This window comes from Cervus elaphus, chromosome 24 (genome assembly GCF_910594005.1).
Source record: "Cervus elaphus chromosome 24, mCerEla1.1, whole genome shotgun sequence".
Lineage (NCBI taxonomy): Eukaryota > Metazoa > Chordata > Mammalia > Artiodactyla > Cervidae > Cervus > Cervus elaphus.
Genome location: NC_057838.1, coordinates 41,137,031 through 41,162,867, shown reverse-complemented (window position 1 = coordinate 41,162,867; position 25,837 = coordinate 41,137,031). Strand labels below are relative to the sequence as shown.

Sequence of the window (25,837 nt, the reverse complement as noted above, 5' to 3'; positions counted from 1 at the left end):
CTTCCACTAGGGAGGTCATGATCTATGACTCATCCCTAGAAAGACATTTTCCATTAGCTTACGACCAGCAGAGAGGAAAGCATGGACCTGTTGATCATATTGGAAACTTCCAGCAATAAAAACCACCTTGGCTGCTGAAGCAATCATTCTCATAAAAGTTGATATTACCTAGCATGAACTACATATCAGACACATCTCAGGTACTCAGTTAATCCTCTGGAGAACATTTTGAGATACAGGTTAAAATTATTTCTCATTTGCCAAGGAAGGACTGAGGGGTGAAACTGTTAGGTAACTTTCCAAAGGTCATGGCTAGGAAAGGCAGGAACTGGGATTATGAACTTAAGAAGTGTGCCCTAGAGGGTAATCCAAGGACCTAAAAATGTTCATCAGCCCTCGGTCTTAATTCTCCATTGACCTTTCCCACAATTCTTTCATAGAAGAGATGATCAAGTCTAACACCATTTCCAACTCTGGGGAACCTAGGGTCTCACAGCCCCCCTGAAGGAGGAGGGGAGAGATGGCAATTTTTCATATGGAAAAACAAGACCTGAGACCAGAATGTAAGTCTCTTTACTAATTTCTGTAAAATGGAAATATCTTCTGTTTTATTTCTGACAGTAGATGATGGATGTAAAAACTTCAACAAACACAGAAGTAAAAACCTATCACACCTTCCAAAGGCCCTCGTATCTATCATAGCCTCTTCCTCAAAATAAATGCTTCAATAGTCCGGTGTGCAGTCTTCAACTGTGATTTGCAGACCCTGATGGTCCTGAAACCTGTTTAGAGAGTCCTCATGTCACAGCTATTTTCATAACAGTACTAGTACATGATTTGCCTTTTCCACTGTGTTGTTTGTGTTGATGCTGCAAAAGTGATAGGAACTAAAATGAGCACCCATCTGTACCAGTAGTCATTGGTAAAGGTATCACCTTCACACAGTTGCAGTCAAGTGAAACTGAATTTTCTAAAGATTGTCCTTGATGAAGCACTGCAGATGATCAACCTTATTAAATATACTACCCTTGAGGACACTTTCTTCCCAATATTCTTTGTGATGGAATGGAAAGTATGCACAAAGCACCTCTTCTGTATATTGATGTATGATGGTTGTCTGAAGGAGAACCATATGTGTGATATTTGAGTTGCCAGCTGAACTAGCCACATTTTTCATGGAATACCAGCCTCCAAAACTGTGAGAAATAAATTTCTGTGGTTTATAGGCCACTTAGTCTATGGTCATTTGCTATAGCAGCTCCAACTAAGACAATATATTAACATGTAAGGAGTTTGTTACTATTTAATAGGCAAATAAATACATTTTAAAACCACATTTGGAAAAATAACTTTGAGTTCTATAGTTTCAAGGGTATAAAGAGTTCTGATGTCAAAGTTTGAGAAAAACTATTCAAACTATTTAATGCATAAACCCACTTTTTAACTTAAAAAGTACTAAAGAAAATCCTTTCCTGTCAAATAGCTTTTATAAAGTGCTTAGAGTGTGCTTACAGATAGTGCTAAGTAGTTTGCATATATCAACTTATTTTACTTTTCACAAAAGAACTTATGTGAGGTACTAGTTCCCCTATTCTACACATGAAGAAACTGACACAGTGAGGTTAAGCTCCTTGCCCAAGGATACTCATTAGGAGATCCAGCAAATTTTGAACCTAGACACTCTCACTCTGAGTCTCATAGTAAGTCAACGGTATGAAAGTTCTAAGATTTCTGAGAATAAATGCACAATGAGGAGTTATAAATGACCAGAGTAATCTATAGGGCTTTGGTTAGGAGTAATTACAATATAATTTGGGATAGGTGATTTATGTACCATGAGTCATTAATCACCATAGGTAACCTGTGGTGCTAATGTGCTGGTTTCGTTTTTGCAAGGGACTTTCTGGTACTGGATGAAACTCAAAGACAAGATAGGACTAGCCTCTGGCCTTACAACTATTTCAAGACGGTTGGTGAAAGCCAGGGATTATCCTGTCAAACTGAGTGATGCCTTTTCTCAGTTCAGTTCAGTTCAGTTGCTCAGTCATGTCTGACTCTTTGCGACCCCATGGACTGTAACACGCCATGCAGGGCCTTTCCTAGCCCAAACCCTATGCCCAAAACTAGCACCTGTCTTGGTATAGGCTCTCCCATGACTCTGGACTTGCCCTTACGTCATTCATCCCAATCTGTCATGATCTATACCTAGTCTGATTGCTCAGCCACCCCATCCCATACCCAGACCATGTGCTCCATGAGCATAGGGACACTGTCTATTTGCACACATCCTCTCTGCTCTGAACCTGGGACAGTGCCTGGCACACAGGAGCTACTAAGGAGATAGTGAGAGCTCTGTACCCAGGTCCTCAGATCCCCTCACTGTTTGCAGATACAGGTGTCCTCTGGTCCCAGCCAACCCATACCTATACCTCTTTGTTGGGGCTGCTGGAGCCAGCTTTGCCTATACCAGTGGGAAGCCAGAAGTGTCTGAACATATATGTCTTCTTGGAGACAGCCCTTAACCCATAACAAAAGGGTGAAGGTGGCAAGTTTAAATACTCTAGCCCTCCCCATTCCCATGAAGACACTTTGAGTATATTCTACTCTCTTTCCAGAGCTCCCGTAACAGGACTGAGCCAAATACACCCTCAATGAGATTTGGCAAAACAGCACACACTAGCCCTGCCCCTTTCCTCCCATCACACTTCCTGCCATCCTCCCTGCTTCCCTTGCAACACTGCCTCATAAATCACTCAACTCCTCGCCTCTGGGTCTGTTTCCGGAGAACTCAATGGCTGGACTGTGCCTCAATCACCTCTACACCACTCCTGCCTCTTCAACACTTCAGATTTGTTGAATGAATGAAGACCAGTGCCTCATTTATAATCCTAGAGCTCAGGGCCAAGATTTAAAGAGTGCAATGGTTAGGAAAGAAGCTATTCCAACAATATTCTCTAGAAGTCCTGATAACTGAGACCTTTGAAGATGTGCTGGAGTTGGTTCAAACCGGCTTGTATGAGCCAATTGTTAAACATCCAAGAATTTTGTAAACTGATTGTTAAACTCTTGGTAGCTTCAAATTGACCATGGTGAGAGTATTTACAGCACAAAAATTGGCACATGCTACAAATCAAGGCTAGTCTCCCTGCCTCCATCCCTCCTCATCCCACTCCCTGAACTCCATCCTGTAGAAACAGTTTCCCACCACAGTACTGGGAAAAAACATTTCAAGGTCCAAATAAAGACCTGTACAGCAATATATATATATATATATATATATATATATATATATATATATATATATATATATATCAGTGAAGTGGTTAAGAATAAGGGTTCTGAAGTCAGAGTGATCTGGGTTCAACTATACTGTCACTTATTGAGTCTGTGATGTAAACCAAGTTAATTTCTATGTCTGTATTTCCACATCTCTAAAACAAATGGTGTTATCAATTTGTCTCGACATAAGCACTTAGCTCAGTTTCTGACATATAGAAATAACTCAATGAAGACTAGCTAATATTAAGTTGGAAGGACCAAGAAATAGAGGATGTGTCAGAATGTGGTCTTGCAGCCCACCGTCATGGTACCACCACGCCAGCAAACTGCTGGATTCAGTGGATTACTCTTTGGGTGTCGGCTGAGCTCTATCAGGTCACCTTGACCCAAAGCTGTGGCTCTTAGTAAACTCAAGATTAATCACTGGTCTCAGATTCATGTGTATCACATAAAAACCTGGTGCCAGATGTCGGCTTGTTCTATAGAGAGCCCAAAGAGGGAATGAGCCCTGACACTTGGCCTCTGTAGCTCTCTTCAAGAAAAGACAACCATTCAAGGCAGATTTGTTAGTGGGGAGCTGTACCCAGGTAGAGCTTCCAAGCTAGCACATTGGTAAAGAATCTGCCTGTCAATGCAGGTGATGCCAGAGTTATGGGTTCACTCCCTGGGTCAGTAAGATCTCCTGGAGTAGGAAATGGCAACCTACTCCAGTATTCTTGCCTGGAAAATTCCACGGACTGAGGATCCCAGGCTACAGTCCATGGGATCCCAAAGAGTTAGACATGACTGAGCATGCATGCATGCATACGTGCCCAGATAGCAGAAATCACATTGTCTCTGAGACCAAGACCCATGCACCGGGTGCATTACAGTAGCATAAAATCATCCCATCAGATCTAGCAGTTATTTTATTAAACATGCAATACATACCCTGAGTCAAATGCAAAGGGTTATATAAAACTCCAGCAATTCCAGGATGGTGCAGCTGGAGCTGTCAGTGCCCTACATGTGTCTCTTTGGAACCAGCTTTCCCATACCTGATGGCTGCCTACCACTGCCACCTGCAGCTGGGGCCAGAGCAATAATAAAAGACAATCATTGACTAAGCTCTTCCTCCTCATTAGATACTGTGAGAAAAGGCAGGGTCACCTTCAGTGGCCATAACAACACTATGTGGTAAGTATTGTTATATTTCATTTTATGGATGAGGAAACTGAAGCTCAGAGGGGTTAAGTCATCTGTCTAAAGACAAACAGCACCGGAAAGTGATGCAGGCAAGGATTGTAACTCAGAGCCTCTATTCCTAATCCATGGCTAACAACATGCCAGGCAGTGAAGGAAGATGAAGATCCATAAATAAAATTCACCCACTCCTACCCTCCATAGACTATAGAGTCCTCATCAATTATTCTGGGGAAGAACATTTCTCTGATTTGTTGTTTTCAAGAAGGTGCGGATACTCATTGTGGAATATTAAAACTCTGTCTCCTCCTTTCTCTAAGCTTCTGCTTTTGAGACACACCCATGCATTCATTTATACTTCCCTGGCAGCTCAGCTGATAAAGAATCCAACTGGAATACAGGAGATTCTGGTTCAATTCCTGGGTTGGGACAACGCCCTGGAGAAGGGATAGGCTACCCACTCCAGTATTCTGGCCTGGAGAATTACATGGAGTAATTACAGTATAAGTCCATGTGGTCACAAAGAGTTGGACATGACTGAGTGACTTTCACTTTTACACATTCATTACAGGTATAGGCAGGAGGAAATGGAACCCACTACGAACAAGACAATGAAAACTCTCCTCTTCTAGTTGCCAGGGACCCAAAAAACAAGTCATCGCACTTTTATTTTCCATGGAAGAAAACTAAAGGTCGTGTGCAACAATCAGTCTGAACATTGGCTGTGAAATTAATACTTTGGCCAAATGTTTCAGTGAAGACGGAAACATTATTTTGTTCTCACTGCTGTGGGCCAACATCTCCCAAAGAAAATACTGCTTAGGATCCATGGAGTTTTCAAATGAAAGCAAAGTTCATTCTGTCCTCTAGTTCCTACACTTTCCCAAATGACTTCAGTCTCCCTGCCACTTCCCTGATAACACCTGTCAGAACTTGCCCTGCTGTGTCTTCCATGGGTGTCAGTGGTTAGCACACTGACCTATGTAAACTGAGTCCTTTATGCCTGATGAATTAAGAAGTCCACTTGCGAAGGTGCTGGTTGCACAGGCTCTCAGCATACAGACTCCTGGAGGAGCTGGGATCCGAGAGCTCTTGGCACTGGCCCAGCTGTCGGGAAGAGAGGCATCGAGATGGCTTGAATTCAACAAGCTGGCTTTGATGACTTGGCTTTCAGCTCTGGACGCTCAGTCCACCAAGCAGAGCCCAGCCAGGTCAGCCCAACCCCAGACTGTCACCCCAGAGGACTGTGAAAGAGCACGTGCATTTAACTACCCACTGAGGACCAGGCATGGAAGACGAAAGTCTTGGTTGCTAGGGCTTTTTTGGTGGGTCTGCTTTGGAATCAGTTCTTCTGGCCTCCAAATTATTAGGGCTCCTCAGGAAACTGCACTGGTCCCAGGCCTTGGAGTCTTCATGTACATTCCTCCCCTGTTAGCTTTTCTGCTTGGGGGTGAGTAAGCGGGGGAGACAGGGAAAGACAGAGAGGGTGAGGCTGCCCCCTTCATGTTGAGTTTCTGGGGCTCCAGCATCAGTGTTAGTGGCTGGGATGGGCCAAGGGAGGCACGAATAAGAGGTTGAAGGGCTGAGAGACCCCAGGGCATCTCCCCAACTTTCCACCTCCAATGGCCAGAATCCAACGGGGCCCAGATTAAGATGAGGGGAATGACGCCAAGTTGTGCAAATGCAAGGTCAGCTCTTAATTTTATTGAAAAATTTGATACTTTGTTCATTAAGAACTGTTTGCATTAATTTTGATATTTTAAAAATATTGCATGTAAACATTTATTTTGATTACTGAGTTTTTGTTGCTTCTGTAGAATCTGTGAGCAAAGCAAGTGTCTTTGTCTTAGCCTAGTTCCAGCCTTGCCTTCCCTCCCCTACACGTGACATATTCATATACATAGAATAATCGAGCCACTGAGTCTAACCCTACTTGATGTTCTGTAAGTTGTTTTTGTTTACTCGACAATATGTGGCTGAGCATTTCTAAGTCAATGATCATAGTTCTACCTTATCCTTTGCATGAAATCATGTGTTATAAAATTTTTTACCACTTTTTCTTGTAGGTCTAGCAGCCTCTGCCAGGGCTCCACCCATGTCCCTAACATTTCCATGGGCTCCAGCCAAATGCCACTACTGGCACATACATCGCTGGGTTGGCAGCCTGGTTCCAGAACTGCAGAATGCTACATGGCCTATGAATGCAGCAGGTGCAAGTGTCAGAGAATTAACATCTGCCTGGAGCAGCTCTCAGCCAGTGACTGGGGAAGTGGATGTATCAATCCCCCAGCTCCCTCACCCAGTAGATGGGGCAACTCTAAGGAGTGCAAGCCACCCTGGGTTTCAGAGCTTTCCCTGTGGAAATAAGCTCCATTGGTACTCAGCTTAACAACACATTTTCTCTATTGGCTGCCTGCTCTTGTCTGTATCACTTCTCCATCCCCTTCCAGGGTTATACACACCCTACACACACACACAGATCTCAAAAATAATTATGCTCAAATCTTTGTCTGTGAATCTGCTTCTGCTAAAATGGGCATTCAGATTATTTCAAATATTTCACTATTTACACATTCATCACCTTTATAGGTTCTAGCATATTAACATGCTCTTTGGGGGCCCATGATCAAAACTAAACAAGGATAAAAGAAGTAGGCTTTTGGTAAAGTAGAGAATGCAGAGACTCAATTAGCATGATAGCATCTCAGAGTGATATCATATAAAGTTACTTTCACTATGGGCTGTGGCATAAAAAATGTTAAGATACACTGTGCTTGCCTACCAGACTGTGGATTAACTTCTGTAATTCCAGTGAATGGCAAATAGTAGATTATCAATAAATATTTGTTGCATGAATAAAAGAAAGAGTAATTGATTAGTGCGTTGAATCTCTGCTAAGCTGAGTATAAGAGACCATGAATCTTTCCTGAGCCGCTGAGCATCTGTGCTTCAAAATTCTCTAACTCTATTGTCAAGACAGAGAACAGTACAATCCTAAGGTTAGCAAGGTGAACTGAGGGCTGCTCTGGAGACATAAAATGCGACTCCTGGCTTGTGAACACATAATCCCTTTCCCCCATCCCTACCCAGACTATAATCCCAACAGAGTTTGAAATTTTGACATTGGCCTCGAGCAACTGCCCACATGCTAACCCATCTGATCACCTCTAAACCATTCACTCTCTCTTCCCTTTGCTTTTCCCCACACTGAAAATTTCTGTTACGCCATGGAGAATAGGCTCTCCTACTCCAGGATCTCCAGCCCTCCTGGGAGCTTGCATCCCAAGAGCCAGCAGGTCCTTTGGGAGGAGCCAAGATGGTGGTCAGCTTTCCACTGTCCTGTCGAAAGTTTTTTATGCTCACCTTGGTTGCTTTTCTCTTCATTTGTTAGGATGTTTACTGTCACATCTGTCTACCCACAGATCTTTGCCCACAAGGACTCCACCCTGGAAAGAAGAATCTAACCTGGTCTCCCACTAAACCACCATCATAGACTATGCACAAAGAACAGCCCTTTCACCTGGAATCCCCAGGGGCTGATGAGGAAGGACAAGATTTATGTCACATGAAGGCTCATTCCCAGCAGCCTAGCTCCTCTCTGTTACCTAAAAGGCGGCTTTTGAGCTTCCCATCAATCATCCATATATCTTCACTACATCACCTTGTAGGACAACTATATAGAGGTAGTAGGCATGCAACAGACCAACCTAAGCATATCAGTAGATGGTAGAAGGACTTCCTATATAACATTTTGATGGCCTCCTGCATCTGGAAATGCTAGAGGTCAAGTCCAACTGCTCAAACATACTTAAGGTCTCTACTTAAGTACTGGTTGCTCATATTCCATTGACTAAAGCAAGTCACAAGGCCAGGTCTCAAGTCAATAGGAAGTATCCTCGTACCTAACGGGGCAGAGAGCTGCTGAGCGAATATTTGTTCAACCGTAACACAATCTAGCACACTACCCCTCCAGCCTCATCTTGAGCTCTCTACCCCTGATTTCCTTCAGTCAGCATGTATCATGATATCTCCAACTTCAGGGCCTTTTCACATGATGTTCTTCTGCCTGGAAGGCTCTTTTCCCTTCCCAATCCTCTATTACTCCTTATGATTCTCCAGATTTAGGTTTCCTTCTTACTTTCTCAGAGAAACCTGCACTAAGCCCCAGGCCAGGTTGGTATCCCTGGTCAAGTCTGCCTTCTGTATCTGGCACCACCCTTAGTCACTGTCCTGCTCAAAACCACTTCATTACTAACACTCTGACATAGTTCCCCATCCCCATGCTTTTGGTCTTACTTTCTCCCCTCTGTCTGTGATCTCCCCCTGCCTTATCTTTATTCATCTGGCTTGTTTTGCTCAGCCTAAACCTCACTGAGCACCAATTTAAAGTAGCTCATTACATGTAGCAGAACACTTACAATTTTTTTAGTCATTCCATTGTTACATTCACATGTATGTTCCAGGGCACATGGTGGAGAACACACTTTAGGGTTACCCCAGCAGTTGGGCAAGGGAGCTAGGGGCATTCGTCCACCACCTTCCACCAGGCATTGGCTCTTGGGGACTTGGGGAGGGGAGTGGTGGTGATATCCTGGAACTTCTGGAATGTCCTATCCCAGGGGCCTGAGCAGCCAGAGAAAGACCTCAGGTGATGATGGCTGAAGGAAACCACTTGGTCACCTGAGGCAGATGTAACCAGGCCACCATCAAGGTCTGTGACAGACTTACTGAATGAATGAACTGAAATCCAGGTAGGGGTGCTGACAGAAGCCAAGAGAGGGATGGTGAGGGGAACGGGGAAAAGATAGAAGAAATGCCGATATGTGCTTTCATGGCCAAGTCTGAAGCAGCTTGCAAGTCTTAGGAAGGAAGGTCCTTCCTAATATCCATCACTTAGCCAGAGGTCTGTCTAGAGTACACATTCAAGACCACTAGTAGTTGTTTGGCAATGTGCTACTCGTTTCTCAAAGGTAATAGCCAAAGCAGACACAGAGCATTGTTGCCTTTAAAAAGGCTTAGAGCATTCTGGAAAGAGATCCACATTTAACAGTGGGAGAACAGGAGAAGAGGAAGTGGTTGTAAAGTCTGGAGGGGAGCCAGGAATCCTGCATCCTTTTTCCCAAGCCCTTGAAGATGTGCAGACATGTCTGGACTAGTCCCTTCTGCCCCAGGTAGCCCCCTGTTGAATTCCAGGTTGAGGATAATCCAGACCTTTTATTCATCCTAAAGTGTTGTTTGGGGCTGTTCTACCACCTCTTAACACCTACGACCAAGAAAGAAAAGAAACAAAGAAAACTCAAAGCAGCCAGCCTCTCTGACTCATGAGCAGCTCAGACGAAGGCTGGTGACTGAACTGATTTATCAGTAAGTGATCTGCTCTGGTCCTGCCCTAGGGGACCAGTGATGATTGGAAGCTGGGTTGGGGCCTCCCACCTCCCATCACCTCTATTTCTATGGTCCTCTCCACTGCGTTCCATCTTCCTGCTGTCTTCAACCAGTGATTAGGCTAAATCCAGACTGACACTCCTAACACTACTTTACCCCAGGCACTGTCTTCTCAGTTGAGGATGCTGGAGGCCCTCTTCCCCGTGGAACCATGTAGCAATGTAGTTAAGGACCCAGGCTCCAGGTCCAGATGGCCTGGAGTCAGATCTTGCCTATGCCATCGGATGGGTACCCCTCAGCCAGTCCCAGTTCCCCTGCACTCCCCTCAGTGAGCCTCTCCCTGTACTGAGGTGGACCTGATGTTTACCTCCTTCATCCCGGTCTTGGTGAGGACATAGAAAGCTGTCCCATTCATGGAGACAAAGCTGTCCTCTCCATTGAGGTCCCTTCCCAAAGAATTTCCTAAGACAATTTTGACTATTAGCAATTTTTCTTTTAGGCACAACTTTAGAACCCTCCCCTCTATGTATCAAATCAATTTGATCAGGAGCACCTGCTTAGAATTCCTGGGGGAGTGGGTGGAGCTAACAAAATACCTGTCTTTAAGCTCCACCCACATGAAGCCCCAACTTTGCTTCTCCCAAAAACCTTATGGGGTAAGCTATATGAATGAACCCCTTTCACAACAGATAAAACTGAGGCTCAGGTTAAAAGGCAAGACCAAGAAGATGTATTTAAATAGTAACAGAGCTTCTCTTCAATCCTGCAGCCTGTACCCTTGTCACAGACTCACCCTGTGGATTCCAGCTAAAAATACAGTGAGTGCACTGCATGGCAGCCCAACTCCAACTTGGGGGTCCTTTGGGGAGGATGATTTTTGTCTCCCCTCTGATTGAGCACAAGAGAGAGCTCCCTAAGCAGTTCTGACAAATCTGCCCTTCAAAGCCAGCCTCTCTCACTACAAGATATTCAGATTTCAGAAACTATGTCCATTTCCATCTGTTTCTCAATTCTTCTGCATTTTGTTTGCAGGGGAACCTTGCTCAAACCTTTTATGCATTCATTTGATGGAAATTTACCAAGCATCTTCTATGTGCCAGGTGCTGGAACTAAGCACTATGAATAAGACAAAGGCTCTGCCTTTATGAAGTTTCTATTAAAAAATCAAAGAGAGTCCAAGTCAGGGGGGCAATAAGTGCTAGTAAATAACATTAGGCAGGGTAAGAAGGATGGAGTGTGTGAGGGTGGAGAGGTGTCAGTTACTTAATTCTAAAAGAGAAAGAACCCATACAAAACGTAACGTTGATACCAGTATCACACTTAAAACATTTAACAAGAATTTCTTAATTCTCTAACAGTATACCAGTTTTCATATCCCTCCACTGTTTTACATATTTTGTTTGCTTGTATGATAGAAACCTAATTTAGAGTCTGATTCAAACAAATCTTCTAGTCTATAGACTCCCCATCCGTTTCCTGTCTTTGTTTTTGTTTCTTGCAGATTTTTGTTAAAATGAGCAGGTCATTTGTCCTATGGAATTTCACAAGGTCTGGATTTTGCTGATTGTATCCCTGTGTTAGCCTTTAACCTGTTGGGAGGTGCCTTTTTCAGTGCGTTGTGGATGTGACAATTGACCAGAGACCTGAGTGAAGAAAGCCAGCAAGTGATTTCTGCAGAAAACTAAGGGTATAAGGGTCTATGTCAGCTTCCATTTTTCCTTAGCTTAACTTCTCTGAGTCTCAGTTTCTGAAAGTCCATTCTTTTTTCATGTAAGTGCCCTTCCTGCTATGACAAGTAACCCAGCTGCCTTCATCAATTCGGCAGTGAAATATTTGTGGTTAAAGAGCTTAGCCTTTAAAACAGGAAACAACCCAAATATCTCTCAACAGAATGAAATGAAACAGAGCAGCATATTCATACAATGGAATATGACTCAGTGATGAAAAATGAAGGGACTCCTAATTCAAGCAGGATACACGTGGGTCAGTCTCAGAAACTTCTTGTTGAGTGAATGCAGCCAGGCACAAAACAGTACATGTAAAACAATGCCATTTATGAAGTTCAAGAATAGGTATAACTAATCTATGGCAATAGACATCAGAACAGTACTTTCTTTGGGGGTGATGACTAAAAAGAGGCATTAGAGAACTTTCTGGAATGATGGAGATGTTCCCTATCTTGACCTGGGTGGTGGTTGCATAGATGTACAGGGACATAACTCATCATGCTCAGTTAAAATGTATGTAACTTCTTGTATGTAAATCATACTTAGAAAAATTAAAAATGAAAAAGCAGGTGAACTATGGATTCTGGTAGACACAGGCCCTAGTTAATTGTTTATTAACCTTTATCAATTCTCCTAACTTCTTAAGACCTTAGTTTCTTCAGCTTAAAATGGGACTCATACAATCCACTCATACAATTCTTTCGTATTGCTGCCAAGCAGTTAGCACAGAGTCTGACATAGAGGAAGACCTGAAAAAATAAGCTGTGTCATTCTAGTATCCCTCCCTCAATCCTTGGGAAACTCAGGATGACCCCACAAACCAGCAGACTCCGGTGCATCTCAGTTCTATGCCACCTCTATTAGGCTCACTGAAAGACTGAGATTTGGAACATGTTCATTAATGCTATGGGCATGACTTCCCAGTGCTATGCATTTAACATGTTGCTTTTATTTGATCTAATTGCAGCCACACTGTGGTTCATCACAAAATTTTATGGCAAGCTTGAAGAAGTCATTGGGTCCCTCCTATGTGTTGGGTAGCATGGCTGCCAGTACCTATCAGGCCTCCCAGAGCTGGAGTTTGCTGAAAAAAAATCCTTTTAATCTGCAATTTTTTCTCTTGAGAACAGTCTTGGAAATGTTGTTGCCAAACACTTGCAATCATTCATTAATTCATCAAAAAAATCACAGCGTTTTGGGAAGTGTCATTGCAAAACAGACTTCTTTCTATCCATCTCCTTTCTTTGCTTTTGATCCCTGAAGTTTTTGTTGAAGCAAAAGATTATTTGTCATGCCTGGATCCACAGTATGGAGTTTACTGCCCCCATCTCTACTCGGCTGAGTTCCCATTTTCCTTTAGGTTTATAGCTCCCTTGATGACATCATGGTCCAATTCCGGAACTTTTCAGTTACGTCTGGTTACCAGAACAGTTCATTCCAAGGTATAATACTTAGTATTTTTGTTCAACATTTTAAAAATTGAGTAAGTGTATTGAAGTATAAAAGACATACAGAAAAGTACACAGATCACAGATGTACAGCTCAATGAATTTACATAAAATGAACACATCAGTGTTAACTCTATTCAGATCAAGAAACGAAACAAGACCAAAATCTTAGAAACCTTTTTGTGCCCCTTTGCTATAATTCACTACTCTACACCCGATAGCCACTATCTTAACTTCCAGAACCATTGCTTGATTTTGCTGCTTTTGGAATTTCACGTGAATGGAATCCAGTGGTGTGTATATATTCATGCATCTGGCTTTACCCACTCAACATTTTGTTTATATTGCTGTGTGTTGTTATAGTTTGTTCACTCTCATTCCACTAAAGGTTCTACTACACTTAAATTTTCTACTCTTCTCATTCTTCATTTAAAAAATTTACCCTGAAGCACAATTCAGAGATTAAAGGCAGGCCAGTACTGTGGCCCCCAGCTGCTTAAAGTTGGGAATGCATGGGGTCTTCTTTTAAGACCATCTCAATCCCATTTACAATAGCATTAAAAGATACTCAGGAATAAATTTCACCAAGGAGGTGAAAGATCTCTACACTACAAGTTATAAAAAACTTAAGAAAGCAATTGAAAGTGACTCAAATAAATGGAATGATATCTCTGTTCAAGAACTGGAAGAATTAGTATTTCTAAAATGTCCATACTACCCCAAGCCATCTGTAGATTTAATACAATCCTTATGAGAGTCCAATGATTTTTTTTTTTTTTTACAAAATAGAAAAAAACAATCCTGAAGTTTGTATGGAACCACAACAGACTAGGAATAGCCAAAGAAATCCTAAGAAGAACAAAGCTAGAGCCATTACATGTCCTGGTTTTTAACTATATTACAAAGCTACTATAATCAAAAGAGTATGGTACTGGCATAAAAACAGACATATAGTTCAATAGAACAGAATCAAGAGCCCAAACATAATCTCGTATATTTATGGACAATTAATATTTGACAAGGAAACTAAGAAAAAACAACGGAGAAAAAACAGTCTTCATTCCCAGCATAAATTCGGGGAAAGTCAAATATTCACATGCAAAAGAGTGACACTAAATCCCTTTAAAGCACTCACAAAAATTATCTTAAAACGAATTAAAGATTTAAAAGTAAAACCCAAAACTGTAAAACTCCTAAAATAAAGCATAGGAAAAAAAAGCTTCCTGACATGGGTCTTGTCAATGATTTTTTTGGATATGACACCTAAAGCACAAGCAACAAAAAATAAACAAGTGAGGGGCTTCCCTGGTGGCTCAGTGGTAAAGAATCCTTCTGCTAATGCAGGAGACATGGGTGGGATCCCTGATGTGGGAGGATCCCACATGCCATGGAGCAACTAAACCCAGGTGCCACAACTACTGAACCTGTGCTCTAGGGCCTGGGAGCAGCAACTACTGAAGCCCAAGCACCCTAGAGCGTGCACTCTGCAACAAGAGAAGCCACAATGAGAACGCTGCGCACCACAGCTAGAGAGTAGCCCCCGCCCGCAACAGCTAGAGAAAAGCCCACGTGCAGCAATGAAGACTCCGAACAGCAAAAATAAATAAAATTAATTACACAAATAAATAAACACGGAGGGGGCACATCTAACTGAAACACTGCCGCACAGCAAAAGAAACCACCGACAAAATGAAACGGCAATCTATACAATGGGAGAAAATACTTGCTAGTCACAGACCTAACAAACGGTTATTACACAAGATATATAAAGAACTCTAACAACGCAACTGCAAAAATATAAGTAATCCAATTTAAGAATGGAAATATAGATGAACCTTGAGGGCATTGAGAAATAAGTCAAACAGAGACGAATACAGTGTGATCTCATTTACATGTGAAATCTAAATATATATAATTGAATCACTTTACTGTACAACTGACACTAACACAATACTGTAAAAAACAAAAACTTCAATGTAAAAAAATACTTATAAGAAACACAGATCAAATTTATGATTTCTAGCATCACGAGGTGGGGAATAGGGCTGGAAGAACTGACTGAAAAGTGGTTAAACTTACAGTTATAAGATAAATAAGTCCTGGGGATATAATATACATCGTGTCTATAGCTAACAGTACTATAGCTAAAATATACAAAATTTTATATATTTGAAAATTGCTAAAAGAGTCCATCTTAAAAGTTCCCAACACAAGCCAAAAAAAATGTAATGATGTGAAAGGATGGATGTTAACAGCTTATTGTGCTGACCATTTTCACAGTACAAGCATGAAAAATCCTTATGTTGTATATTTGACTTATGTTTTATGTCAACTGTATCTCAATAAAATTGCAAAGAATAGCAAGAGACGACCTCATCCCCACCGTCTTAGGTGTGGGCTTCTTCAGGGTTGAAGCCTGAGAGAGGGAGGGAGGAGGCAGTGGTCTCCTTACCTGCATGTCTACATGTTATTGCTGGCAGAGCATCCCTGGCATTGCTGGTTCCTGGTGGCGCCATGTGATGCTGGTCATCTCTGCTGTCACAGTGATCACCACAAAGGTGACTGTGTTGAGCTTTCCCCCGTCCCTCTCCAATGAGAATAATTTCTCCCAGAGGGGTAGCTATGTCTCTTTCTGGCACCAACAGCAATGCAAGGTGACCATGACTTTTCCATGTTGGACATCCTGTTGTGGGAGCCACTGGCCTCCTGGACAAGCCCTACAGCTCCTCCTCAGACTCTGACCTCCATGCTTTTCCATGCAGAGCTGCAAGAAGAGGTGGTGTCCTCACCTTCCAACTTCAGTGAGGAAGAGAGCTTGTCCTGGAGTTGCCCCATCTTTGTCCAACCACTGTACACCATGGCCCCTTCAAGCTCTGCTGTCATGGGCAATCTCTAGACCAGAAGCAGCCACAAGGCTCCTCGCTCAAGTTCACCCCGAAACTTCTCAGCACTCTTCTGTCTAGTGGCTCCATTAGAGGTGCCTATTAGCTTTGGCAGTTCGGCAAACAAGCTCTGCTCCTTGGAGGCTTTGCTAATAATCACAGATGGGAGAAGAGGAGAAGCCTTCACTGTTACTATTTTAGTACACACAATTGCCAATTGCTGGCACCTGAATCCCTTTGCCTGCAGGTTTTCTGTGACTACTGGAGCCCACTTGCCCAAGCCTGCAGCAGGCTGAAATTGACAAGGAATTAACACTCCAGGATCAGCTCCTTAATCAATGGCTATCCAGAGCTGGGGAGTAAATACCCCAGCCTCTTATCTGGAATCTCTGAGGGCATGTTTTCCACTGATATTTCACTATAAAGACACCCTTTAAGGGGCTGCCTTCCCTACCCCCTTCCTTTCCCACCCCCCATCCAGGGTTTCCTAGAGTTCCCTACAAATAAACTACTTGCAATAACAGTCTTGTTTTCAGGGCGGAGGGTGCGGGGTGGGGGGGGGGGGGGGGGGGGGGGGGGGGGGGTGGTTCAAGGCAAACTCAAGCTAAGACAACCCAGAATTCTCTTGCAATCCCCCTTGCTTGGCTTCAGAAAGGGGAAAGAAAGCTCCGGAAGTCTTCTAGTGAGGATAGAATAGCTTTTAAAGAAGGAGGAGGAGGAAAAGGAAAAAAAAAATGAGTTTCCCCCACTTACAGTCTTTTGTTACTTCTTTCCTAGGCTGGTCCTAATGTCCAGTCTTTTAGGCTTCTCTAAGCCACCAAGGATTCACATTCTCATTTTTCTTCATCTTCCACCAGGGACCACTCAGTGGAGCTTAGAATATTCTTGCTTCCCCTTCCCAGTCCTGGATGGCTGCCTCCTAAAAACAGAACAGTTCTTGGCACCCCTAGCAAAGCAAGGGCCTACAAATCGCTCCACTAATGGTCTCCGCTGGGATTTCAGAGACAGACTTCCATTGTAAGATTTCTGGGTCAGAAAATTCTGCCAAACTCCCAAATATCCCTCCTGTTGTAAAGCAGGAGAGACCACAATTCTAAATACTCAGGTTTCAAGTTCATATCTGCCTCTACCAGGTCCTCTTGGAAACAGTGAGGTTCACTGATTTGGCACAATTTCAACATGATTTGATTTGCAGGTGGCTGGGGCTACAGCAGGGGTCCCCAACCTCCGGGCCATGGACCGGTACCTCCTGTCAAATCAACAGCATTAGGTTAGAAATAAAGTGCACAGTAAATGCACTTGAGTCATCCCCAAACCATCCCCCCTCCCTCCCCAGTCCATGGAAAGAGTGTCTTTCATGAAAATGGTCCCTGGTGCCAAAAAGGTTGTGGTTTACTGGGGGTACAGCATTAGGCAGAACCCTCCTCTGCATTCTTGATAGAGGGTCTGAGGTTGAGCATCTGGAGTTCAAGGATCCCTGAATACTGCTGGCAAAACTGCCTATGTATTTGTTCACCTGCATTCTCAGTAGGTTCATAGCTTCCCAAAACTCAAAGTGGCCTAGGACCCTGTATGTTCATTACTCCCTGTTGGAAGGAGAGTTGATTAGGCAAAAAATTAGTATTTTTTTCTGGCTTCCAGTGTTTCTAGACCAGCTTTACCAAGTAGATACCTGTAACCCAATTGTGTCCAATTGACCTTGTGGCTGGGTTCTACATCATCAGTTCAGTTCAGTTCAGTGACTCAGTCATGTCCGACTCTTTGCGACCCCATGGACCACAGCAGGCCAGGCCTCCCTGTCCATCACCAATTCATGGAGTTTACCCAAACTCATGTCCATTGAGTTGGTGGTGCCATCCAATCATCTCATCCTCTGTCATCCCCTTCTCCTCCTGCTTTCAGCATTAGGGTCTGCCTTTCCCAGCATCAGGGTATTTTCAAATGGGTCAGCTATTTGCATCAGGTGGCCAAAGTATTGGAGTTTCACCTTCAGCATCAGTCCTTCCAATGTACACCCAGGGCTGATCTCCTTTAGGATGGACTGGTTGGATCTCCTTGCAGTTCAAGGGACTCTCAAGAGTCTTCTCCAACACCACAGTTCAAAAGCATCAATTCTTCAGTGCTTAGCTTTCTTTATAGTCCAACTCTCACATCCATACATGACTACTGGAAAAACCATAGCACTGACTAGACGGACCTTTGTTGGCAAAGTAATGTCTCTGCTTTTTAATATGCTTTCTAGGTTGGTCATAACTTTCCTTCCAAGGAGTAAGCGCCTTTTAATTTCATGGCTGCAATTACCATCTGCAGTGACTTAGGAGCCCAGAAAAATAAAGTTGGCCACTGTTTCCACTGTTTCCCCAAATATTTGCCATGAAGTGATGGGACCGGATGCCATGATCTTAGTTTCCTGAATGTTGAGCTTTAAGCCAACTTCTTTATTTTCCTCTTTCACTTTCATCAAGAGGCTCTGTAGTTCTTCACTTTCTGCCATAAAGGTGGAGTCATCTGCATATCTGAGGTTATTGATATTTCTCCTGGCAATCTTGATTCCAGCTTGTCCTTCCTCCAGCCAAGCATTTCTCATGATGTACTCTGCATATAAGTCAAATAAGCAGGGTGACAATATACAGCCTTGACATGCACATTAAATATATACAAATATCTTGTTGGGATCTGGACTGGTTGTGACAAAACAGTCATTAGGTTAGTTCCCAGGAGTGGCATTAGAGGGAGGTAAGAAGACCTTCCCTCCTAACTTAACCCATTTCTACAGTTTGAAGTTTCAAAATAGCAGTGTTTTAGGGCTTTAGTAATTTTAGACAAACCAGGAAAATAAGTAGAATAATAAACCATATTACGTGTCAAAGGGCCTGCAAAAAAAATATTAAAAGAAAACAGATTGTCACGGATTTCTTCTTGTGGTCAGATGCAAATAGTGAAAATTGAGACATGTGTGGAGGATTTTTTGCCCCTGATTTCAAAGCACCCTCACTCAGGCTGTTTCTCTCTGAGAATGAACACAGCATGGCCACCCACCTCTGATTCATCCAGTGTAAGGTTTCCTTTTCCAGCACATTTAAGTCAGCCTTCCCCTAGAACATAGAGCAAGGGGCTGGATGCTGGTTTTCCCCTTCTCTCCCCTAAAACAGTGTTGGATAAAGATGACACTCAGTCCTGCTCTGCACGGAAGGTCAAGGAGAGGACAGGCAGAATGGGCCAAAATCAGCAAACTTCCAACGTCTGGCCAGTTGGTACACCTGGCCAGGCTTTTAGCTGTTAGTGAAGAAGTCCACCAATTAGACTCCTTTTTTTCCAGACTCTAAACTTTCTCATTAGTAAAATACATCCACCCATCTTATCCAGCTTTTTCAGAGAAACATTTTTTAAAATCCAAGCAGAACAGAAGATAATTCCAAGCCGAGCAGAAAAGCATAACTTCACTCTCTTCCTGCCTGGCATCCTCTGCATTTCCCTAGTACCTGACATAACCTGCCCTAGACCAGTCCTCCATCTTCTGTACCATTTCCATCATTCTTGGGTCCAGACGGCAGGAGACAGACCAACCCTACTGCCCAAGATCTGGTTACCAAGACCTCAGAGAACTTTGAGCCTGCTGGCAACACCCCAGACACCCCAGGGCAGAGATTCTCACTTTGGGGTGACTTGTAACCCAGGAGATGTCTGGAGATATTTTCGATGTCACATTGTTAGGGGGGAACATTGGCATCTGCCAAAGCCTTTTACTGTGTGGATCACAATAAACTGTGGACAATTCTTCAAAAGATGGGAATACCAGACCACCTGACCTGCCTCTTGAGAAATCTGTATGCAGGTCAGGAAGCAACATTTAGAACTGGACATGGAACAACAGACTGGTTCCAAATAGGAAAGGAGTACATCAAGGCTGTATATTGTCACCCTGCTTATTTAACTTATATGCAGAGTACATCATGAGAAATGCTTGGCTGGATGAAGGACAAGCTGGAATCAAGATTGCCAGGAGAAATATCAATAACCTCAGATATGCAGATGACACCACCTTTATGGCAGAAAGTGAAGAAGAACTACAGAGCCTCTTGATGAAAGTGAAAGAGGAAAATGAAGAAGTTGGCTTAAAGCTCAACATTCAGGAAACTAAGATCATGGCATCCGGTCCCATCACTTCATGGCAAATATTTGGGGAAACAGTGGAAACAGTGGCCGACTTTATTTTTCTGGGCTCCAAAATCACTGCAGATGGTGATTGCAGCCATGAAATTAAAAGATGCTTGCTCCTTGGAAGGAAAGTTATGATCAACTTAGACAGCATATTAAAAAGCAGAGACATTACTTTGCCAACAAAGGTCTGTCTAGTCAAGGCTGTGGTTTTTCCAGTGGTCATGTATGGATGTGAGAGTTGGATTATAAAGAAAGCTGAGCACCAAAGAATTGATGCTTTTGAACTGTGGTGTTGGAAAAGACTCTTGAGAGTCCCTGCAAGGAGATCCAACCAGTCCATCCTAAAGGAGATCAGCCCTGGGTGTTCATTGGAAGGACTGATGCTGAAGGTGAAACTCCAATACTTTGGCCACCTGATGCGAAGAGCTGACTCATTGGAAAAGACCCTGATGCTGGGAAAGATTGAGGGCAGGAGGAGAAGGGGATGACAGAAGATGAGATGGCTGGATGACATCACCAACTCGATGGACATAGGTTTGGGTGGACTCCGGGAGTTGATGGACAGGGAGGCCTGGCATGCTGCAGTTCATGGGGTCGCAAAGAGTCGGACGCGACTGAGCTACTGAACTGAACTGATGGGCATCTGGTTAATGTAGGCCAGGGATGATGCTAAACATCCCATAATGCACAGGACAGTTCCTCCAAAACCAGAATAATCTGGCCGCAAATATCTGTAGTGCTGAGGTTGAGAAACCCTGCCCTAGAGTCTTGCTACACAAAGGACTGTCCACGGACCAGCAGCATCGACATCCCTTGGGATGTATCTCATGTGAGGATAGGCTAGTGTGAGGGTCAGCAAACTCGTTAAAGAGGCAGATAGTAAATACTGCAGGTTTTGAGAGACAGACAATCTCAGCTATAACTATTCAAGTGTAACTACTCAGCTAGGCATTTGTAGCATGGAAGCAGTCCACACCCCACAGAAGTGCCTTCCACTTTGCTCACATTTTATTGGCCAAAACAAGCCACATGCTATGCATAATTTCAAGCGGGAGGGGATCTGTGCCCAGGAAGACAACAATTCCTAATGACTACCCAGATCCTCCTTCTCGGAAATCCTAGCCCTGTGCCTGTCTATCATTCCATCAGGGATTTAAATAGACTTTGGCAGAGTTACAACCTAAGTTTGGCCTGGATCATTTAGTGATGACCTCATACCCTCCTCACACTTTTCTAAGGAAAAACAGCACAAACATTCATGGACTTGAATGCCTGCTCTGTGCCAGGCACTGAGCACTTAACATACCTCATACCTTTCCACCCTCAAAAGAGTTTCAGGAGGTGGGTGTCACCTGACTTTTCCAGATGGAGAAACAGAGAGGGGATGTGGCTTATCCAAGTCCAGCTGGTAGCTGATAGGGTTAGGACTCAAACTCAGGTCTGATCTCAAAGCCCACACATTTTAATATATTCATGACCAGATATTTTTTGTAAACCTACTGGATGCCAGACATTGTATATACTTTTGTGTTTTTGATCCCCACAATAACCCTATGAAGTATCATTAACCCCATTTTATTGATAAAAAGAAGGCGGGCAGGAAGTTATATAATAAGTCCAAGGTCACATATTCACTAATGGAACCAAAATTCTAAACCAGATCAATTGACTTCTAATAAATTATATTACTAGGACATCAGTTCTGTAACCGAGGTCCTAGGGCCCTGCTCGTATTTCCTTAGACTTTATGATGTTACGGTCATCAGCTAACTTCAAGCTATTAGGACCTGCATCCCTTTGCCTAACGCTTTTCTCAGAAGCCACACAAGGGAGGCTGCTCTGTCTGTGCTCATAGAAGCTCACCAAAGCCAGGAAATAACCACCACAGGACCAGCTTCCCTCCCCACCCAGCTCTCAACCAAACACTACTGCAGTGAGTGTACCCCAGCTCCTTTGCCTCCTAGGTGCAATAACTCTGGGGCTCCAGTTACCAGAGCCCCCAGGGGCTACAGCTCCAGTCAGCCCAGTAGCAGCTGACTTGATCATGCATCTTTTAATGGCTGCCACCTCAGGGGGTCAGATTCAATAAAAATTATAGGACCCCCAGTTAAATTTGAACTTCAGATAAAACTGATTTTTTTAGTATCAGTATGCCGCAGGTAATATTTGAGACATACCCTAAAAAAAAAAAAAAATCCTTATCTAAAAAATATTGTATACATGCTTATACTTTAAAAATTACTTATCTGAAGTTCCCATTTAACTAGGATCCTGCGCTTTATCCAACAATCCTCCTGTCACCCTTTCCAGTGTCTTAGGGCCCCTTCCCCGTTTGCGTTGCCACACACATGCATTTGGACCAATTGCACTTGCATTTGGTCTCAGAGTCTGTGCTGGGGGACCTCAAACTGAGATGGAGGCTGCCATAATGAGAAAGAAAATACATCAGTCCACAGCAGAGGTTTTACTAGTGTTTTAAGGTCCTTCTGGATTCCTTGGGAGCCAGGACAATGGGGCCTTCCGCCATCCTCTACAAGAACCATTTGAATATAGCTTATACAGTTGACCCTTGAACAACACAGGTTTGAACTGCCTGGGTCTACCTATATGCAGATTCTTTTCAACTACAAATACTACAGCACTGCCAGACCCAAGACTGGTTGAATTCTAAGACACAGAACCACAGATAGAGAGAAACCACCCATAGGGAGGGCTCACGATAAACTATAGGTAGATTTTCCACTTTGCAGAGGATTGGCAACCCTCACCACCATGTTGCTCAAGGTCCCTGTACAGAGGAGAGAAACCTTTCCTTCTACATCACCAATGCAACCACAACTTGATGCTTCCCATGGGAAGTAGCCCTTTATCCCATCTTTGTATGCTCTGCCCATAGCACTGAGGGATGCAGAAATTTCTAAACACCTTGTTATCTGGGATTCCCTCCATTGCATTCAGCATCGATCAGACAGAGAAATATTCAGGATTACGTGGACCAGATTCTATTGTCACTGAACGGCCATTCCACCCTTCCTTGCTAACATACCTTCAAAGCAGTCAAATCCTTCAGAGGAAACCCAAGCCATCCCCAGAGTGTGGCTCATTTTCAGTTGAAGGCAACCGTGGCATCTCCATTATCATTACCAATAAATGGTTTAGAATGGATATGAGTTGCAGCATCATCCAGGAGAACAGGAAAGGGCATGTGGGAAACACATCTTTGCTTAGGAAATGAGACATGTGTAGTACATGCTGGCTGTGCCACCCAGGCCCCCCTTCAGGACAGAAGCCTCACTCCTGCACCTTCCAAGAGGTCTATGGCCAAGGTTCAGCAACCTTAACCTCCAGCGACAAGTCCACATAGAGGTGCAGTGTCTTGCCTCAACTTGGGAAACTCTGAGGATCCAACCACCACCAGGGTGCCCTGTGGGGTCAGCTTAGGCCTCTGCTGCTCAATTTCTCAGCTGGGCAGTCCTGCCCATCACTCCTGCCTATCAGGGCCTGTTCCTGAGAGCAATCACTCATAAGCCCATGTATGCAAATTTCCATCTCAGGAACTGCTGTAAGACAACGTAGTAGAAGCAAGTTCCATTTTCACTAGAAGATGTTGCTTTCTGCACATAGAACTACAGAGCCCCGAGATGACCCAAAAAAGAACCTATGTAAGAAGACAAATCAACAATCTGAGGGTGAGGGAGCAAAAAGATGGTAAGAACCTGCATCTTTAATAATGTCTTGGAGCCACTATATTAAGCAACTCTACAACTGCCCTACATCTTGGCTTCTGAATATGCCAGCTAGTAAATATTCCTTGTCAATCTGTACTGTATATTTGAAAGATGCTAAGAAAGTAGATCTTAAACATTTTTATCATGAGAAAAAACATCTTGGCTTCTGAATATGCCAGCTAGTAAATATTCCTTGTCAATACTGTACTGTATATTTGAAAGATGCTAAGAAAGTAGATCTTAAACATTTTTATCATGAGAAAAAACATAACTATGTGTAGTGATGGATGGTAACTGAACTTACTCTGGCAATCATTTCACAATATACACAAATAGTAAGTCATTATGTTACACACCTAAAATTAACACAATGTTATATGCCAATTATGTTTCAATTTAAAACAATTTTAATAGAATATTCCTTGTTGATAAAGCCTCTTATAGTTGGGTCTTGTAACTCACAGCCAAAATCATCTGAAATCATATACAGCCTGGGAGTAATATGCAAAGGGAAGTACTCCAAAACAAAGAAGAAATGGTGCTGAGAAACAGTGTGGGTTCCAGAAATCCAGCACTTAGGTGACCAGCCAGGACACTCCTCCACTTCAGGTAAAGTCCTCTATCCTAAACCCACTGTGACGTCTTCTCTTCTTTTTGTGCCACTGTTGCCCAGTAAAGTCATAGACTAAGAAGTAGAGGGTGTCTGTACACAATTCCTGTGCATGTTCCCAAGAAAGAAGGAAGTTCCAGACAGTCCTTTGACACCTTATAATTCATCTACCAACTATGCCTCAATTTTGCTTTCCTTCTTTTTCTTGTTATTTAGAAAAATGGAGCAGAGAAACATGTCAGGCCAGGAAAGGCTAAATCATCCCAAGTGATGTCTACCTCATAAATACTATGAAATACTATGAGACGCTCAAAAAATATTTATACAGTTTTGCCCCCTTCTGATAAAATAAACTACTCAGCTGCATCCCAACCGTGAGACATGTTAGTGACTACCTCTAGAAAGTCAGAGGTGCCTTTCGCAAACGAGTTGCTGTCTCTGAGCTAAATATCAGACAACCTGCACATTAAGTAGCTGTCATGAAATATATGTTCGTGTCACCCCCAAATCCATATGTGAAGCTTAAATTCTCAAGGTGATCGTTTTTGGACAGTGAGCCTCTGGGAGGTAATCAGATCATGAGGGTGGAGCCCTTGTAATAAGATTGGTGCCCTTAAAGGAAAAGACTTGACAGAACTTGCTTTAATCTCTCTCTCTTCTGTCTCTCATATTCATATGAGGATGAGCAAGAAGGCAACTGTCTATGAGCTAGAAAGTGGGGCCTTAACAGACATCAGAACTGCTGGCATCTTAATCCTGGACTTTTCAGCCCCTGAAACCATGAGAAATAAAAGTTTTGTTTGAGCCAGACTGTGTATGATATTTTTGCTGCAACAGCCCAAACTGACAATGACAATAGCCAAACACACAGCTCAAGCCTGTGGTTTCTCCTGTTTGAGTCCATCACCACATATAGTTATATTTTATCCACCAACTATATAGATTTTCTGTTTTATCTTTGTGGCCTCATGGACTGCAGCACACCAGGTTTCCTTGTCCTTCACTACCTCCCTGAGCTTGCTGAAACTCATGTCCATTGAGTCGATGATGCCATCCAACCATCTCATCCTCTGTCACCCCCTTCTCCTCTTGCCCCCAGTCTTTCCAAGCATCAAAGTCTTTTTCAATGAGTCAGATCTTCACATCTGGACACAACTTAGCAACTAAACAACAACAACAAATATAGACAGTTAAGATCAAGGATCTGGAACCAAAAACCTTGGGTTAAGTCCTAGACCTGGGTAAGTTATTTAATTCTTGTCAACTTATTTCAACATCTATAAAATGGGAGAATTAATAGCACCAGTCAGCTTAGGCTAAATTATGATGCAGTAACAAACAACTTCCAAATCACACTGGCTTGTGACAATAAGTTTATGGCTTGCTAGACTGACATGTCCATCTTTGGATGGACATGGCTTGGCTTCATGGGATC

General features: G+C 43.1%; 1 long non-coding RNA gene across 1 annotated transcript in view; it reads right to left on the bottom strand.

The window, feature by feature from the left end:
- LOC122683272 overlaps positions 1 to 16,792 on the bottom strand; it is a 230,958-nt gene extending 214,166 nt beyond the window's left edge. The window contains exon 1 of the long non-coding RNA XR_006337666.1: positions 16,657 to 16,792. This is a non-coding gene — a long non-coding RNA (uncharacterized LOC122683272). The remainder of the gene's footprint in view (positions 1 to 16,656) is intronic.
- Positions 16,793 to 25,837: the final 9,045 nt, after the last annotated feature.